The sequence below is a fragment of the Aethalodelphis obliquidens genome, unplaced genomic scaffold, assembly GCF_003676395.1.
Source record: "Aethalodelphis obliquidens isolate GAN/ISIS:26980383/991018 unplaced genomic scaffold, ASM367639v1 scaffold72, whole genome shotgun sequence".
Lineage (NCBI taxonomy): Eukaryota > Metazoa > Chordata > Mammalia > Artiodactyla > Delphinidae > Aethalodelphis > Aethalodelphis obliquidens.
Window position 1 is genome coordinate 5,779,092 of NW_020838016.1, and position 17,762 is coordinate 5,796,853.

The window sequence follows — 17,762 nt, forward strand, 5'->3', positions numbered from 1 at the left end:
GGAATTAAACTAGAAGTCAATAATAGCTGGTGAAAGACATCTAAAAGATTTATATAAATGGAGAGATATTCCATGTTTGTGGAGAGGAAGAATCAATATTTTTAGATGTGATCTATAGATTAAACACAGTTTCAGTCAAAATCCCAGCAAGCTATTTTGTAGATAACAACAAACTAATTCTAGATTTTATATGAAAAGATAAGAGACAAAGAATAGTCAACACAACAGTGAAGAATAACAAAGTTGGAGAACTGACACTATTGGACTTCGAGACTTACCATTAAGCTACAATAAGCAAGACAGCATTTTAGTGAAAGAATAGATACATAGATCAATGGAACAGAATAAAAAGTGCAGAAAAAGACCTGTACAAATGTAGTCAACTGATCTTTGACAAAGGGGTAAAGGAAAGTGATTGTAGAAAGAATGGTCTTTTCAAAAAATGGTGCTGGAGTAATTGGACATCCATTTGCAAAAAAAAAATCTGGACATAGACCTTACACTTTTCACAAAAATTGACTCAAAATGGATCATAGACATAAATATAAAATGGAAAACCTTAAAACTTGAGAAGAAAACAAAGGAGAAAATCTAGGTGAACTTGGGTTTGGCAATGACTTTTTAAGATACAACATCAAAAGAATGATCCATGAAAGAAAAAAGTTATAAGTTAGATTTTATTAAAATTAAAAACTTGTGCTCTTCAAAAGACTGTTAAGAGAATGGAAAGACAAGGGAGAAAATATTTGCAAAACACATATCTGATAAGGGACTTGTATCCAAAATATACAAAACTCAACAATACGAAAACAACCCAGGATTCCCTGGTGGTGCAGTGGTTAAGAATCCACCAGACAATGCAGGGGACACAGCTTCGAGCCCTGGTCCGGGAAGATCCCACATGCCACGGAGCAACTAAGCCCCTGTGCCACAACTACTGAAGCCTGCATGCCTAGAGCCTGTGCTCCGCAACAAGATAAGCCACCGCAATGATAAACCCGCGCACGGCAAGGAAGAGTAGCCCCCACTCACCGCAACTAGAGAAAGCCCGCGCCCAGCAACGAAGACCCAACACAGCCAAAAATAAATTAATTAAACAAATAAGTTTATTTTTTAAAAAAGTAAACAACCCAATTTTTAAAATGGGCAAAAGATCTGAACAGATACCTCACCAAAGAAGATATACAGAGGAAAAGTAAACAAATGAAAAATACACTCAACCCCTTTTGTCATTAGGGAATTACAAATTAAAACAATAATGAGAGACTTCTACATACCTATTAGAATGTCTAAAATTTTTAAAAAGAACTATGTTAAATGCTGGTGGAGATACAGAGCAACAGGCACTCTCATTTATTGTTGGTGGGAATGCAAAGTTGTACAGCCACTTTGGAAGACAGTTTAGCAGCTTCTTACAAAGCTAAGCATAGTCTTACCATATGATCTAGCAATTGTGCTCCTATATATTTACCCAACAGACTTGAAAACTTATGTGCACACAAAAACCTGCACATAAATATTTATAGCAGCTTTATTCATAATCACCCCAAATTGGAAGCAACCAAGATGTCCTTCAGTAGGTGAGTGAGTAGTCTGTGTTACATCCATACAATGGTATCTGTAAGACACAGCATTACCGACTGGGTCTACTAAGTGCAAGTGATGTTTTTGGCCACATGGTGGCCAAAATCTTGAATCGTTTGAAATCTCCCTTAGATCTTAGTTAGATCTTAGTTCCCAAAATAAAATTCAAATCAGGTACTAAACTCCTCCTGCCAGCACTCAGAGAGATAAAGACTTTTCATTCACTTTAAAAAGGTTAGATTTCTCATCACGTGGTCTCTGCTATAAAATGCAGTCACAACTTTGCCAGGCTAAAACACAGAAACAAATATGGGGAATAACATGTCTTTACACCCTGACCTTACACTTACTGTCCCGTGTAATTAGTAATAGCAATGCTTTTTACTTTCAAAAGTGTACAGTTTACAGGACTTCCCTGGTGGCACGGTGGTTAAGAATCTGCTTGCCAATGCAGGGGATACGGGTTCGAGTCCTGGTCCGGGAAGATCCCACGTGCCACAGAGCAACTAAGCCCATGTGCCACAACTACCGAGCCTGTGCTCTAGAGCCCGCGAGCCACAACTACTGATCCCGTGTGCCACAACTACTGAAGGCTGTGTGCCTAGAGCCTATGCTCTGCAGTAAGAGAAGACACCGCAGTAAGTCCACACACCGCAACGAAGAGTAACTCCCGCTTGCTGCAGCTAGAGAAAAGCCCACGCACAGCAACGAAGACCCAACACAGCCAAAAATAAAAATTTTTTTTAAAGTGTACAGTTTAAACAGTATGAAACCTCCTCAATTGTCCCCCAAATGGATCAGTCCAACTTTTAACGTCTTGATTTAATGAAATTTCCATGTTACCTATTTTATGACATGGGTCAGTGATTTGATTGCTTTGCCCAGAAGTCAGATACCTTTTTCAAAGACACCCGTTTTAATTAAGCCCATCCTAAGGAAGGTACTTTTTCCATTTGTTTGTTTTGCTTTGTTTACTGCAAAAACTTCCAACTTAAGTGTTACCACTGTGTTTTGGAGTTTGAAAGACTGGAAACAAACAAACAGACAAAAACCCTTCTTTCTCCTGCGAGTTATGTTCATTGCCACAAGGTGGTGGTTTCCTCAAGGGAAACACTTCTGTGATCCAAATTGAACACCAGGAGCATTTTCTCGATTAAAACTCTTCAGAGCCGTGATATGACTGTGTAAAAGAAGAATGAACCTACTCGCTCTAACAGCAAATCACAAACCAGAGCAAATTACTTCCCCAGATAACTTCCAGTCTTCCATGTTAGATAAGAATGTATACATATAATACATCTTTGTCTAGGCTGACAAATATCTCTGCTTCTGGATATTATGTTTTCTTTTTCCATAAGTACCAGCATGTCCCTACTGTAACTTGCTCTGAGGAATGCAGCCAGGAGTCATAGAACTGGGAACTTTCGAGTCTAATAGGCTTGGGTGAGCCCTGGACCTACCACCTACTGCCCGTGTGAGCTTGGGCAAGTTACTTCAACTTCCTCAGCCTCGGTTTCCTCGTCTTTAAAAGGAGGAGTATAATACCTACCATTCAGGGATGTTGTGGAGAGAGATAATGCCTTTCAAAGTTTCTGGACAGTAAAGCCGTTATTGGTATTGTTGTTAAAGTATCATGTTTGGAGTGTAGGATCATTGCTGGGAGGTAGCTTCCCAGTCAAGGATCAAGATGACCGCTCCCTCCCTTGCCTACAGATGGAGCCATTGCATTAGTTTTCCTCAGTCAGGGTGGACACGGTTAGTGTTACTCGGGGGCCTAAGTGGTGAAGTATAAGATGTAGAATCTTCCACACTCTGCCCCTAGCTGCCAGCTTGATGTTACCAGGATGGCTTTAATGACCAGAAATTTTACATTTTTTTTTTTGAAATTTTACATTTTTGATGAGATTTAATTTACTAATTTTTTATTCTATTTATTGTTTTCTTTGTCTGAAGAGATCTTTTCCTAAGGAATCTTTACCTACTCCCATGAAGACATACCCTTTATCCTAAAGTTATAATACTAGAAATTTTTTTTTTTTCTTTCTTTTTTTTTTTTTTTTTTTTTTTTTTTGTGGTTCGCGGGCCCCTCACTGCTGTGGCCTCTCCCATTGCGGAGTACAGGCTCCTGACGCGCAGGCTCAGCGGCCATGGCTCACGGGCCCAGCAGCCCCACGGCATGTGGGATCCCCCCGGACCGGGGCACGAACCAGTGTCCCCTGCATCGGCAGGCGGACTCTCAACCACTGCGCCACCAGGGAAGCCCTAGAAATTATTTTTTAATTATAATAAAAGAAGTTATTTAAAATTCACATTTAGATGATTAAAATTCACACTTGAGATGATCCATCTCAAATTCACTTTTTCATTGAAATTTTTATTGAGATAATTATAGACTCACACAGTTGTAAAAATAACCTTGAGAAAATCTTTGTACACTCTGCCGAGTTTCCCCCAATGGTAACATTTTGTAAAACTATAGTACAATATTGCAACCAGGATATTGACATCAATACAATCCACCCATCTTACTCAGGTTTCCCTAGTTTTATTTGTACTCATTTGTGTGTGTGTGTGTGTGTGTGTGTGTGTGTGTATTAGGTTCTATAAAATGCTGTCATATTTAGGTTCATGTATTCACCACCATAGTCAAGATCCTGAACACAAGGATCCTCTGTGTTGCCCTTTATGGCCACAACCACCTCCCTTCTACATATCTCTCCCCACCAGTCCCTAACTTCTGGCAACCAGTATTATGCCCTCCGTTTCTAAAATTTTGTCATTTAAAAAATATCTAGTATAGCACAGGGAATTCTGCTCAATATTCTGTAATAACGTAAATGGGAAAAGAATTTTAAAAAGAATGGATACATGTATATGTATACCTGAATCACTTTGCTGTACACCTGAAACTAACACAACATTGTTAATCAACTATACCCTAATATAAGATAAAAATTTTTTTAAATGATATCTAAATCATATCACACAGTATGTAGCCTTTGGGGATTGGCTTTTTGTCATTCAGCATAATTCCCTACAGTTGTTGCATGTATCAATATTTTGTCCTTTTTTAATTGCTGCACATCCCACAGTATGGTTGTACCACTGTTTCAGATTAATTTTTCTGGAGGATATGAGATAGAGGTCAAGGTTCTTTTTTTTATTCCATATGGATTTCTGACTGTGCGAGCACCATTTGTTGAAAAACTTTCCTTTACTCCGTTGGATTACTTTGGCACCTTTGTCAAATATCAATTGGTTGTTAAGTGTGAATTTCTTTCAGGACTCTCTAGTCTATTCCACTGATCTATTTGTCTATCCCTATGTCAGGACTCCTCTGACTTGATTATTATAGTTTCATAGTGTTATGGGCTGCATGTTTGTGTCCCCTCGGAATTCATATGTTGAAACCCATTTCCTAATGGGATGGTATTTGAAGGTGAGGCTTTTAGGAGGTAATTAGGTTATGAGGGTGATGCCCTCATGAGTGGGATTAGTGCCCTTATAAGAAGAGGCCAAATCATTAGCTAGCTCTCTTTCTGCCATGTGCCATCCTAAAATTTGTGTGGAATCTAAGGTCTTAATTCTAAATGGCCTCTGAGTTCTCTAAACTTCGCTAATATTTATCTCAAAGATTTGCATGTGTCTTGGAATACTACCATATACATATTTGTTTTAATGTAAAAATAATGTTTTAAAATCCTAACCATCAGAGATCTAAAATTCTTCTGTCTTGTTTGTTGACGGGGTGATGCTATTGGATTTCAGAAAATTGGGCTAAATTGAGATGAGCCAACCTTGCATTTTCAGTTTCAAAATCCAAGCAATTTCCCTTTTTCTGACTTGGTATTATAATATTTCAAATACTAAGACATGAAAACACATGGCTACAAATGATGATCATTTTCCAATAATTTTGCAAGCTGGGGCTGGGCATTATTCAGAAGTGGTGCTGAGGATGCTGGTCCCAGGCTCTGAGCTGCAGAATGATGTTGGGGGCTGGCCACATTTTTAATGTGGCAGAGAATGGCTCTCACTCAAGATCAGCTTCTTATCAGCTGCCAGGAAATGGGTTTTTTCATCAAAGGGTTTTTTTCAATGAAGAAAGATTTCTGACACTTAAAATTTTATTTTCTACCCTGCTGTCAGCAATATAACTATGATGAGCCTGCGTGTAGTTTTCTTTGTGTTTATCCTTTTTGGAATTCATCAAACTCCTTGAATCTATGGATTTATGTCTTTCACCAGTTTTGGAAAATTCTCTGCCATTGTCTCTCTGAATACAGTCATTTCCCACTTTTTGAAAGTTCACTTTATGTCACCTTGCTTTTATAAAAGACCTACATTAGTACATGTTTTCACTAATAGAAAGAAATCCATAGAGGCTTTTCACTTTTAAGGAAAAAGGAAAAAATCAAAAATAACATTCAGCACTTGTTTTGCAGGGAGCTGTTACAGAGGCAGCAAAAGTAGCATTGCCACGCTCCTTCCCAGGAACTACATTCAGTGTCTCAGCATCAAGGCACCATAGCTTTGAATGGTGTCTGTGAGCATGTGTGCCTTATTTCAATTTATTTTGTGCACCTATTAGCACAAAGGTAATTGCTATTTCATTTTATACTATTTCAGCCTATGAAAGTTTTCATAGGAACGTTCTACTTTCAGATAGTGGGGAAAACCTGTATTGCTTCTGTTTCATTTTCTCTCTCTCCTCTCCTTCTGCGAATCGGGTGATATGAATGTTAGACATTTGAATATGTCCCACATATCTTTTTGATACTATTATCTCTTTTTCTCTCCATCTTTTTTCTCCCTCTGTGCTTTAGTTTCAACATGTTCTTTTGACTCATCTTCAAGTTCATTAATTTTGTGCTCAACAGTGTTCAATCTGTTATTAAACTTATCCAATGAGTTCTTGATTTCAGTTATTATACTTTTTAAGTTCTAGAATGTTCACTTTGTTTTTATAGTTTTGGTTTTTTGGTAAATTCCACTTATCTGGTGCCATTTTTCTCCATCTAATCTGTCTACATTTTTCTCCACTTTATTCAACATACTAATCTAAGTGGAGGTATTATGAATTTTTAAAGTACAGTTTACCCTTGAAAGGCACGGGTTTCAATTGCACTGGTCCACTTTTACATGGATTTTTTTCAATAAATATACAGGCAGGTGGCCCTCGGTATCCACGAATTCCACATCCACAGATCCAACCAATTCAACCAACTGCAAATCGCAAACTGAACACATGCTCTGAGGTTGGTTGAATCTGTGGTTGCAGAACCAGCAGATACTGGGGGGCCGACCATGGGGCTTGAGCATCTGTGAATTTTGGTGTCTGCATCGGGTCCTGGAAGCGATCCCCTGTGGGTACCGAGGGATGACTGTGTAATACACATACAGTGAAATGTGTAAAGTGTGCTAATCATTAATGCACAGCTTATTGAACTTTCACATTGGTATATATTCATAAAACCACCACCCACATCAAGATACATAACACTTCTGGCACTTCTGTCCCACCCAAGCTGTTATCTTCCTCTCGCCCAAGAGAAAACCACTATTCTGACATCAATCACCATCAGTTAGTTTTACCTTTTACTGGACTTCATAAATGTCTTTTGCATCTGGCTTCTTTCACTTAATATAGTATCTGTGAGATTCCTTCCTGTTGTTTTTGTATCATTCTTAGTTATTGCAGTGGAGTATTCCATTGTATGAATAAACTACAACTTATTTATTCATCCTCCAGTTAATAAACATTTGGATTGTCTCCTGTTTAGGGGCTAATTTCTCTTAGATATATACCTAGGAGTAGAAACGTTGAGTCCAAAGGTAGCTGTATGTTTAGTTTTAGTAGATTCTGCTAAACAGTTTCTCAAAGCCAGTTGTGCCAGTTATCAATTTATTACCTCTCAGATCCAAATCCATACTTAATGACCTGCCCTGTGCTAATGGAGCTGGGCCCTGCAAACATTTCTCCTTTGCCATCTGGCACAGTGTTAAGGTTTGTCAGTAGGGAGCACTGGCAGTCACTGCAGGAGAAAGAGGACTCTCTTCCTGGTTCTGATGTTCTCACCTGGAAGATTCCTGTAGCATGTGGCAACCAGAAATACAAAGCACATCTCCATGGGCAGCTTCCTCCAAAACCCCAGAGATTGACCTTCCAATGCATCACTCCTGGGGGAAGTTTTCCAGCAATTTCCACGGTGTGGCGCCCTTCCATGGATGGCTTCCCTCAGCACCAAGAGGAATGCTTTCCAATGAATACCATCTGCATAGACCTTCAGCAAACATCTTCATCATCCAGTGGGTCATGGCTACGTAATCTCCAACAAGGTATGGTTCTCAGCCCCCTGGTAGAAGGTGAACATTGGGACTCATACAGACTTGTTCCTTCTTTGGGTGCTCTGTCTCAGCCCAAGAGGCTTCTCCCGACATCTGCTATAACTATCTTCTTTAGAGCTCTCTTTTCTCCTTAGTAGGTAGTCCCTTCTAATACTTAATAATTCTTTATATTAAAATTTCCTGTCCAAAGTACTGTGTAGTTTCTGTATCCTGCATACACCCTGGCTGATGCATGGATATACCATTTTACACCTCCACCAGCAGTGTATGAGAGTTCCAGGTCCTCCACAGTCAAAGTCCTGTCTACTGACTCCAATATCTGAATGATCTGGGTGTCTACAATGTTTTCTCTTCCTTATCAATTATATGTTCATGCCTCTTCACAAGACTAGTTATGTTTTACTATACACACACATGGTAAATAAGAAGTAGAGAGACTCCAGATGATGTCATTTGACCCACGTGTTCCCTCTTTCCTCTGACAAGCAGGTGGGTTGAGGAGTGATCACCTCAATCCATTGAAGGATTGAGCTGGGTTGTGGCTGGGTTTCAGTTTTTACAGGACTCAATGTATCTCCGGTTTATCCCTATTCCTCATGTGTGGATTTTGATTGAGAGCCTTGCAGATCTCTGTCTCCTAAGCCATGGAAGGTTATGGAGAGTCAGCTCTGCCCTTCAGAAGTTCCCAGTCCAGCTCTCTGGCCACTGTCCCCACGGAGCTTCGAAATCTGGCAAATCTCAGGAGGAGGCAGGAGCTGGCCTTGTTTTTGAGGCAGGCTCTTTCTTCTTGGGAAGGCTTTATTTTCTAAGCACTGTGGGACTTTGGAGGATTTCACTCTGCTTTTTAGATGCATTTAGATTCGTTCCAATACCATGTGACCAGTAAAAGCTTTACTGGTTTCTCTTTATTCCATTAGAAGTCTTATTTCTGGACAAAGATTGATCATCAGCCAGTGCCCCGAATTAACAAATGTCCTTGGGGAGAGGAGAGGGAACAGCTGGAGAGCCTCATCTCATTTTGTTGCAATAGGAGAATTGACCAGCCGCAACCTACCACGTCCTACTTAGAAGAGGAAATCTCCTGGGCTTATGAAACTCAGAACTCTTTTCAAACTATTGTCCCTAGCATGTGTTTCAAAATCTTAGAGTAGACTTTTCTTTCTTGACAAATTTCTATCATGTCACTACCCTGAGGCTATAGGTGTCAAAACACGGTTCACGGGCGTCCCTGGTGGCGCAGTCATTGAGAGTCTGCCTGCCAATGCAGAGGACACGGGTTCGAGCCCTTGTCTGGGAGGATCCCACATGCCGCGGAGCAACTGGGCCCTTGAGCCACAATTACTGAGCCTGCGCGTCTGGAGCCTGTGCTCCGCAACAACAGAGGCTGCGATAGTGAGAGGCCCGCGCACCACCATGAAGAGTGGCCCCCACTTGCCACAATTAGAGAAAGCCCTCACACAGAAATGAAGACCCTGCACAGCCATAAATAAATAAATTTAACATGGAAAAACAAACAAACAAAAACCCACGGTTCAGTGTTTTTCAAACTGTAGGTCACAACCCATTAGTGGGGCGTGAAATCAATTTAGTAGGTCTTGCTAGCATTTTCTAATGAAACAGAATAGAATAGAATAGATCAGAGTGCATGGCACATAGTAACAATAAGTATTGTTTCATGAAATTTTTGTTGCACTTGTGTGTGTATGTCCGTGTTCTGGTTTGCAATGTCAACCCTCTTTATTGCTATGGGTTGCAGGCCAAAATGTTTATTTATTTATTTTTAAAAATATTTATTTGGTTGTGCCGCGTCTTAGTTGCGGCAGGTGGCTTCCTTAGTTGTGGCATGCAGGCTCCTTAGTTGCGGCATGCCTGTGGGATCTAGTTCTCTGACCAGAGATCGAACCCAGGCCCCTGCATTGGGAGCATGGAGTCCTATCCACTGTGCCACCAGGGAAGTCCCCCCAAATGTTTAAAAAACGCTGGATTTTAGTTTAAACAGAGGAAGGACGAAGTGGAGAAAAATAAACGATCAGAAACAAATGTTAGTTGAGTATGGACAACTCTGGGGAGAAGTTTGGCCATGAGTGGGAAGTCGATTGATTAAAAGCTGCTCTTCTGGGGGCTTCCCTGGTGGTGCAGTGGTTGAGAGTCCGCCTGCCGATGCAGGGGACGCGGGTTCGTGCCCCGGTCCGGGAAGATCCCACATGCCGCGGAGCGGCTGGGCCTGTGAGCCATGGCCGCTGAGCCTGCGCATCCGGAGCCTGTGCTCCGCAACGGGAGAGGCCACAACAGTGAGAGGCTCGCGTACCGCAAAAAAAAAAAAAAAAAAAGCTGCTCTTCTGGCCCCAGAGAGCAAGAGGGAGCCCATGCAAAGGATGGATCGCAAGCATCAGTAACCTTAAGCATCAGAGAAGAAAATCTTGGGAGGCCTAGCTCCTAGTGGGGCTGGGGCAGCTGTGGCAGGTGCAGAGGGGTAGCAGGGAGAGCTGAAGCTGAGAAACGGCTGAACCTGCGTTGGTAAAGCCCATGACAGCCCTGAGAGAAGACCATGGAGTTCCTGGTGCCAGATCACTGGCCAAAGGTCTTATAGTTGGCACAGAAGGAAGGTCAGCTGAGGGAAAGGACAGGCCTGTGGGTGGGGGGAGGCTCTTCGGCTAACCCATCGTTGGCGCTCCAGGGCCAGCAAAAGATAAATTCCAGCCACAGGCCCGAGGAGACTGGGACTGGAACAAGTGCTAGTGTTTTCTTCACCTTCTCCCTGCTTTCCCAACACCACACACACACACACACACACACACAACTGACCAACCTGCCCGCCGAGGCCACCAGACATAGGGGAGAGAGTGGAGGCTCTGTGTTCAGAAGGCCCTGACTCTCAGTCCACTGGCTGGGTTGGACTGGGCTTGTGGTCTCCTATGTCTAAAGCAGGGCCAGTGAGACCTTCTGCCCGGGTCCTTGGGAGGCGTGCAGACCCATCACCGTGCCCGTGTCTGGCATGCTGTGAGGGTTCCGGAGCCCAGAGCTGCTTGAACCCCCAGGGGCCGCACTCGGGCAGAGTTCTGGAGGAAGGTTGTGCCACTGTGACCTGGCTGGCTCCTGGCCCTGAAGTCCACAGGCCCCCCAGGTTTGCCTACTGAACCCCAAGACACCGGTGTGGGTCTTCTGTGAGGCGTGGCACTCAGCAAGGTTTGGGCAGAGAGGCTGGCACGGGACGCCCTGCAGCGCATCAGGCATGTTTGCTCTTGTCGCTGAGCGGGGAAGTTCTACTCTGGGTCACAGCTCCGATCTTTGTCCTATTCCAGGAACTGTCTCCTGGCCTCGGGTCTGGCCTAGGACCTCAGGGCCTGAAATTTGGCCTGAGCCCTGCCTGGGTTCTTGACCTTCTATCAAGCCCCATGCACACCTGGTCAGCCATGGGGATCTGCTGGAGTTTGGGGAAAGATTTCAGCTCAGTCATACCTCAGCCTATAAGGTTTTCTCCCTCCCTTCACAGCCTAGCTGATTGGTCTTTGCCCATCAAACCCTGGCTCCATCATTACCTCTCACAGAAAACCTGCCCTGGGCACTTGCCCCTCCCCACACTGGGTTACGTGCCCCTCCTCTGGGCTCCCTCTGCGCCGCCTCTTGATTCCACACCACTTACCCCTCCGCTGGTGCTCTGAGTTTGCTTGGAGGTAGGACTGTGCACAGCACCGGCACGTAGTAGGTGCTCTGGCAGCATTTACTGAGTGAATGAACCATCAATCCCAGGCCTCCCTTTTCTGCTCAGTGGCCCTGTTCTCTAAAGCTCCTGTTTGCCAGCAGCTGAGTCCTGCTTTATTTCAGGGCGCAAAGAGCGGAAGTGGCAGCCCAAGTGGGATGAACACCCTGTTGTAAGACCCCAGCCATAATCTGCAGGGTCTAATCTCACCATTAGAGAATCCCAGGTACTTGTGTGTGATTACTAGCTGGTTAAGAACCTGTTTCTAAGGCAAACAGGTTCTTAAAGCTTTGTGTATGAAAGGGGTATAAAGACAAAGCTTTGACTCCTGTGCAGAGACAACCAGGACACACAGACCCCTGCCTGCCTCCCCCAGGGCCTGTGGTAAATGGAAGGGGGAGGAAGATGCAGGTCCCAGGCCAAGACCAGCCGGTCGAGATGAACATCTGTCCCTCAAGGCCCCTCCTCAACCAGTTCTTTTACTCCCTACCAAGATGAGATACTCTTGATGGTACCCAAACCTTCCCCCGAGCCATGGGGACCCGAGGGGTCCACGGGGCCTTCAGAGCAGCAGGTGGGAGTGGCTGCAGAGGGCACAACAGCTCTCACCAAATGGCTGCTTGAATGCCTGGGGTGCCAACTGAAACCACCATGGCATGAATGACTCAGGGTAGCAAAGTTTCCTGAGACCTGGGGTGGTGGGTGAAGCTCTCAAAATGATAAGGGAATGAGTTCCCCAGATGTGTAAAGCTGGTTCCAAGTCATCATCAAGGTCCGTCTACAAAATGAACATCCTCAAAAATGACACTGATAATCTAAACTACAGTGAGATATGCCCCCCCACACACACAATGGCTGTAATCAAATAGAGATGATAGGGCTTCCCTGGTGGCGCAGTGGTTGACAGTCCGCCTGCCGGTGCGGGGGACACGGGTTCCTGCCCCGGTCCGGGAAGATCCCACATGCTGCGGAGCGGCTGGGCCCGTGAGCCATGGCCGCTGAGCCTGCGCATCCGGAACCTGTGCTCCGCAGCGGGAGAGGCCACAACAGTGAGAGGCCCGCGTACCGGAAAAAAAAAAAAAAGAGAGAGAGATGATAACAAGTATTGGTGAGGATGTGGACACATGGAATTCTCATACATTGTTGGTTAGAATATAAAATAGCACAGCTGCTTTGGAAAACAGTTCGGGGGTTCCTCAAAATGTTAAGCATAGCTAGCATATGACCCACAAGTCTACTCCTAGGTATTGATATATACCCAAAAGGAATGAAATGTTCATACAAAGACTTGTACACTAATGTTCATAGCAGCTTTATTCATAATAGCCCAAAAGTACAATCTGTCCATCAGCTGATGAAAGATAAACAAAATGTGGTGTATCCACGCAATGGAATGCTATTCAGTCACGACAAGGAGTTATGTATTTCTACATGCTGCAACGTGGATGAACCTTGAAAACATCCTGCGAAGTGAAGGAAGCTGGGTCACAAAAGACCACATGTATGATTCCACTTTCATGAAATGTCCTGAGTAGGCAAATCCATAGAGACAGAAAGTGGATTAGTGGTTTCCAGGGGCTGGGGAAGGCGCAGGGAATGGGGAGTGACTGCAAATGGGTTCGGCGGTTTTTGTTTGTTTGTTTGAGGGGGGGGGGGGTGTTATGAAAATGATCTGGAATTAGGTAATAGTGGTGGCTGCCACTTTGTGACTATACTAAAAACCACTGAATTGTCCACTTTAAAAGCTGGAATTTTATGGTATGTGAATTACATCTCAATTTTTAAAATAAGGAAAAAATGACGCCGATGGAGAGGAGTTAGAGGAACTGAAACAATGAAATGGATCGCGAGTGTCGCCCGTCCCCGTCCGTCGCCTCCATCTGAACGAACTTTAGGCCCAGGAACCTGGCACCGAGAGGGCCTGGGGGAAGCAACGCTGGGGACTGGATCTAGGAAGAAACACGGCCCGGGATTCGAAGGGAACGCGGTTAAGGTGGCGGGCTGGGATCGCCTAGGTCGGGGGAGGCGTCTGCAGGCTCAGAAGTTGGCCGGGCGGGAGCGGAGATTTAAAGGCTTGAGTGCAGAGGCTCTTAAAGAGGCCCGGGCGAATTCCCATTCGCCGTCCACTTTAAAGCCAGCTCCGCTGCGCAGAGGGTAGGATCTGGGTAAGTGCGCGGGGCCACGGGGGAGGCGGCGGCGGGGTTCCGTGGCCGGGTCCGCTCGCCCTGCCGGGTCCGGGGCGCTCGGCGCGGATGGCCTGAGCATCGGGCCGCGCGTCCTGGGAATCTGGGGCCCACGGGGTGTCAGGGTCGCGGCGCCGGGCCCGGCCCCCACTGCGCCCACGGCGGCGGCGCTCTATTTTTAGCAGCCGCTGTTGCATTATAAGGAATGCGCGGCGCGCCGGGCGACCAGGGCGCGCGCGGGCTGCGCGGTCGCTTTAAGGAGGCGCCGGGGCGGGGACGGGCCAGAGCGGCCGTGAGGCCGCGGGCCGGGAGCCGTCAGTCCGGCTGCCGAGGGGCCCGGCGGGCGCGGCGCTCCCTTCTCGCCGGTGCGGGCATGGAGGAGGCGGCCTGAGGCCGGAGCCGAGCCGGGCTGGAGCGCGCGGTGAGCGGTCGGGGCAGGCTGGGAAGGGAGGGCACCCGGCCGGGCGCTTTGTTCCGGGGGGGAGGTGTGGCCGCCCCGGCCCCGGCCGCGCTCGCCACAGGCGGACTACGCTCAGGGGCTGGCGGAGAGTGGCCTTTTGCCCCCACGGCAGGCTCCAGCGTGACGGTGTGCGATCGAGAATTCGGAGACGATCGAGACCCCAGTGAGAAGGGCCTGCCCACCGCACAGAAAGCCCCTTTCATGGTAACCGCCCTTGGGTTCCTTGTCTGCCCTGGCGAGAACGCGCGGGGAGGTGGGCGGCGGGACTCGGGTGGATGGAGGCGGAGTTGGGGGATCTTTCCCCTTTTAAAATGGCGTTAACGAGGGCAGGGATCGGCCGAGGGAGTTGTCAGATTCATCTGAAAGATGAAAAGCAGGCTGCTTCATAAACCTTTGCTGCGCCGGGGGCCTGGGTCTCTGGTCACAACCAGGGCCCGGCTCATTCATTGACGGGAGCTGCAGGGGCGCCCACCGAATGTAGGGCACAGTGCCAGTTACCGCGCCGCGAGGAAGGTAGGGGTGCAAACTGAGCGACAGCCCAGCGTGGTCGGTACTGGGATGAGGGAAGCACGGGGGCTGTGGGAGCAGACAGCGTGGAAGGGCAGGGAAGGCCTCCTAGGGGAGGGGAGGTGATGCCTGGCGGGAGCGTGGGCACTGGACACCAATTAGACTTTGTGGCTGGAACTGAGGTCTGTGCTGTCCAGGGCCGGAGCCGAGGCTGGAGAGGTGGAGAAGGGCCACTTCATCCCGGCCTTGATCCCCGGAGCTCTGGGATTGCCCCTCCTCCTCCCACCAGCGCCTACTCCGAGCAACCCTCCCTGGGCTTGAATGGTTCTTGCCCCTTAGGACTCACACTCTATCCTGGACCTGACCAGAGAGGGTGACTGACAAGGCTCAAAATTGTGGCCTCAAAAGAGTGACCTCCCCGGCAGCAGGAATGATAAGGAAATCTGACTAAAAGCCCTGAAGCTCCGCTGTAATAACAGCTGCCAGCAGGGCTGACACAGACCAGGCACTTGACGTGGATAAGCTTGCTCATCATTTGACAAGACTCCTGCAGAAGGGCTTTATTATGACCCCCATGTGCAATGGGGAACAGGGGCTAGAAAGAGTACCTTGCGCAAGATCATATCTAGGGTCCATGACGTAGACCCCGCAGCCCCTCAGGCCCCTCTTGTGAGGGTCTGGCTGACCTGGCCTGAAGGCTCCAGGTGCAGCTTGTGTTAGGCTTTGGCTGTATTGCCTTTCACTGGTTGGGTGAAGTGTGGGGTGGCGAGCTGCTGGTATTAATAACTGACACGTGTCAGGGGCTTTGCAGTGAACAAAGCACTTTCACCAAAACAGTTCTTAGACTTTCTCCTACTTTTCTTCCCAGGAAAGAAACTTGAGCTGGCTAACATTTTTGTAAGTCTCCTAATTTCCTGTAAATCGCATGTCCCTGCTGACTGGGGCTGAAAATGTTCCATGAAAACATTCATGGTTTTGACCCCCAGTCTGTTCTCACTCCCAGCCAATTAGCTTTTCTGTCTGTGGTTTAAGGTGTAGTTCGTCCTTTCTCTGCTAGGTCAGGAAGGTTGGAGCTTTAATGCTCTGGGGTTTTCGAGGCGCAGAGTCTGCCAGCCTCTTTGGGGGTGCGGGTGGAGGTTGCGTAAGCCGGGTGCTCTGATAGAAGCTGCCCCCCGCCTCAACATTTCCTTATGGGGGGGCAGTGTGGCCCTCTGCTGAACCCTGGTGGGGCAGTGACAGTCTTCCAGGGCTGCCAGCTCTGTTTGTATTTGCCACTACTTATGTTTTCACCTACCTAAGATATCTTTGTGACAGGTATAACTTTTATTAGCTCTAACCACAGGTATTTCACACTTTCAGTTGATCTGAGCTGCTTATAGAGAGGCAAGTCCATTATCCCTGGGGTTGGTTCCTGAGCTTGAGTGATCACCTGGCACCAGGGAGGACTTCTGGGCTCTGATGGACTGAACTAGCTCCTCGGGTGCCTGGTCCTAACATCAGCCTGATTCACATGGTGACCAGCCTGCTGCATCAAGTGACTTCTTGGGGAAATGTGGCCTCCATTTTATGTTTCACATCTGGTGTCATCATTGTCTACCAATGAAGTCCCCCCCATATGGAGCGTGCCTCCCTGCAAGCGATTGAAAACATACCTGCTCATGAGCTTCACGTAGTTTGCACAAACCATACACATGTGAACGAATTGGGAACACGTTCTTGTGCAAAGCTGGGATGTTCTCAAGGGTCCAAAGAGTGTGCATTGAGTTCCAGAGGCTCTGTACTTACCTGGCCGGGGGCAGGTATCTGGCTGGCTAGGAGGTAAAGTTACCTTTGTCTGGGGATGGGGAAAAGGAAGGAACTGGGTGAGCTCCCTGTGCCCGGGTAATCTGGCAGCTATGCATGGTCTAGAGGCTGAGCGGAGAGGTCGAGCTTTGAGAGGAATTTTGTTGCTGGACTCTGAGGCCTTGCCACCCCTCACCGTCTTGGGTGATGCCACTGGGCCCTGTGGTACCGGATCAGTGCGGGTGCTTTTGGCTGCAAATAACGTAACCCAAGTCATAGTGGATTAAGGAGAGCTTAGATCTCCCAAAGATGTTCTCAGCTTTTGTGAAGTCTCTGGCCACAGGGATGGGATATTAGTGCCACTTCCAGCAAGTTTTTGCACGGGACAGGCAGCCAAGAGGGCTGAGCGTTCAGAGCAATGATTTTTACCTTCTTGGGCCACTGCCTCTTTAACATGCCAGTGAGAAGCCCAAAGAAAATTCCTTGGATGTATGAAGTTGGGCATTCAGTTTGGGAGATGTGTGGATCTCTGAAAATGAGCCCTGGATCCCAGGGTAGATCCCTTGCTTCACTGCTCTTCACTGAGGACCTGCCCTGGGGCTCTGCCCTCCCAGCCAGGCCAGCAGGCTGTCATGGTAGAGCCGGTGTCAAGAGTGGAAGTAGAGCGGGACGGGTGTCAGTTCTCAGCTTGTGGGTAGAAATCCATGCAATCAGCTAGTGGGTCTGTCTTGTGGAACTCTGACTGAGGGGGCAGTGCCGCCACCTCCTGCTTCAGGCAGCAGAGGACGTTGTTGAGGCCGAGGTGACAGCCACACTGCACTCCCTGGTGTCTGCCATGCATCCCTTGGTGCCCATCTCCAGTCTTCTAGGTAGCGTTCCTGCTGCGCATAATGAGGCTGGTCCCGCCTGTTCTGAGATTCCCCCGGCCTTCCACTGAGCTCCACCACTGAGCCAAGGGCCTGTAGCCCATTGGTATGATCCATGGCAGCTTTCTGCAGCCATCCCCCTTGTAGGGGTCATGAAGTAGCAGTGTGTATTTAGCTTTTTAATGTCGCTATCATTGTCCTTTAGTATTTTTAAAATTAATTATATGTATTTATTTTTGGCTGCGTTGGGTCTTCACTGCTGTGCACGGGCTTTCTCTAGTTGTGGCGAGCGGGGGCTACACTTTGTTGCGGTGCGCGGACTTCTCATTCTG

The 17,762-nt window shown here is 47.0% G+C and overlaps 1 protein-coding gene across 3 annotated transcripts in view; it reads left to right on the forward strand.

Moving 5' to 3' along the window:
* Positions 1-13,334: 13,334 nt before the first annotated feature.
* MRAS (muscle RAS oncogene homolog) overlaps positions 13,335-17,762 on the forward strand; it is a 57,776-nt gene continuing 53,348 nt past the window's right edge. The window contains exon 1 of one of the 3 annotated variants that reach the window (XM_027091567.1): positions 13,335-13,797. The gene's annotated coding sequence lies outside the window, so the exon portion shown is untranslated. The other 2 variants (XM_027091565.1, XM_027091566.1) reach the window with 2 other exon arrangements.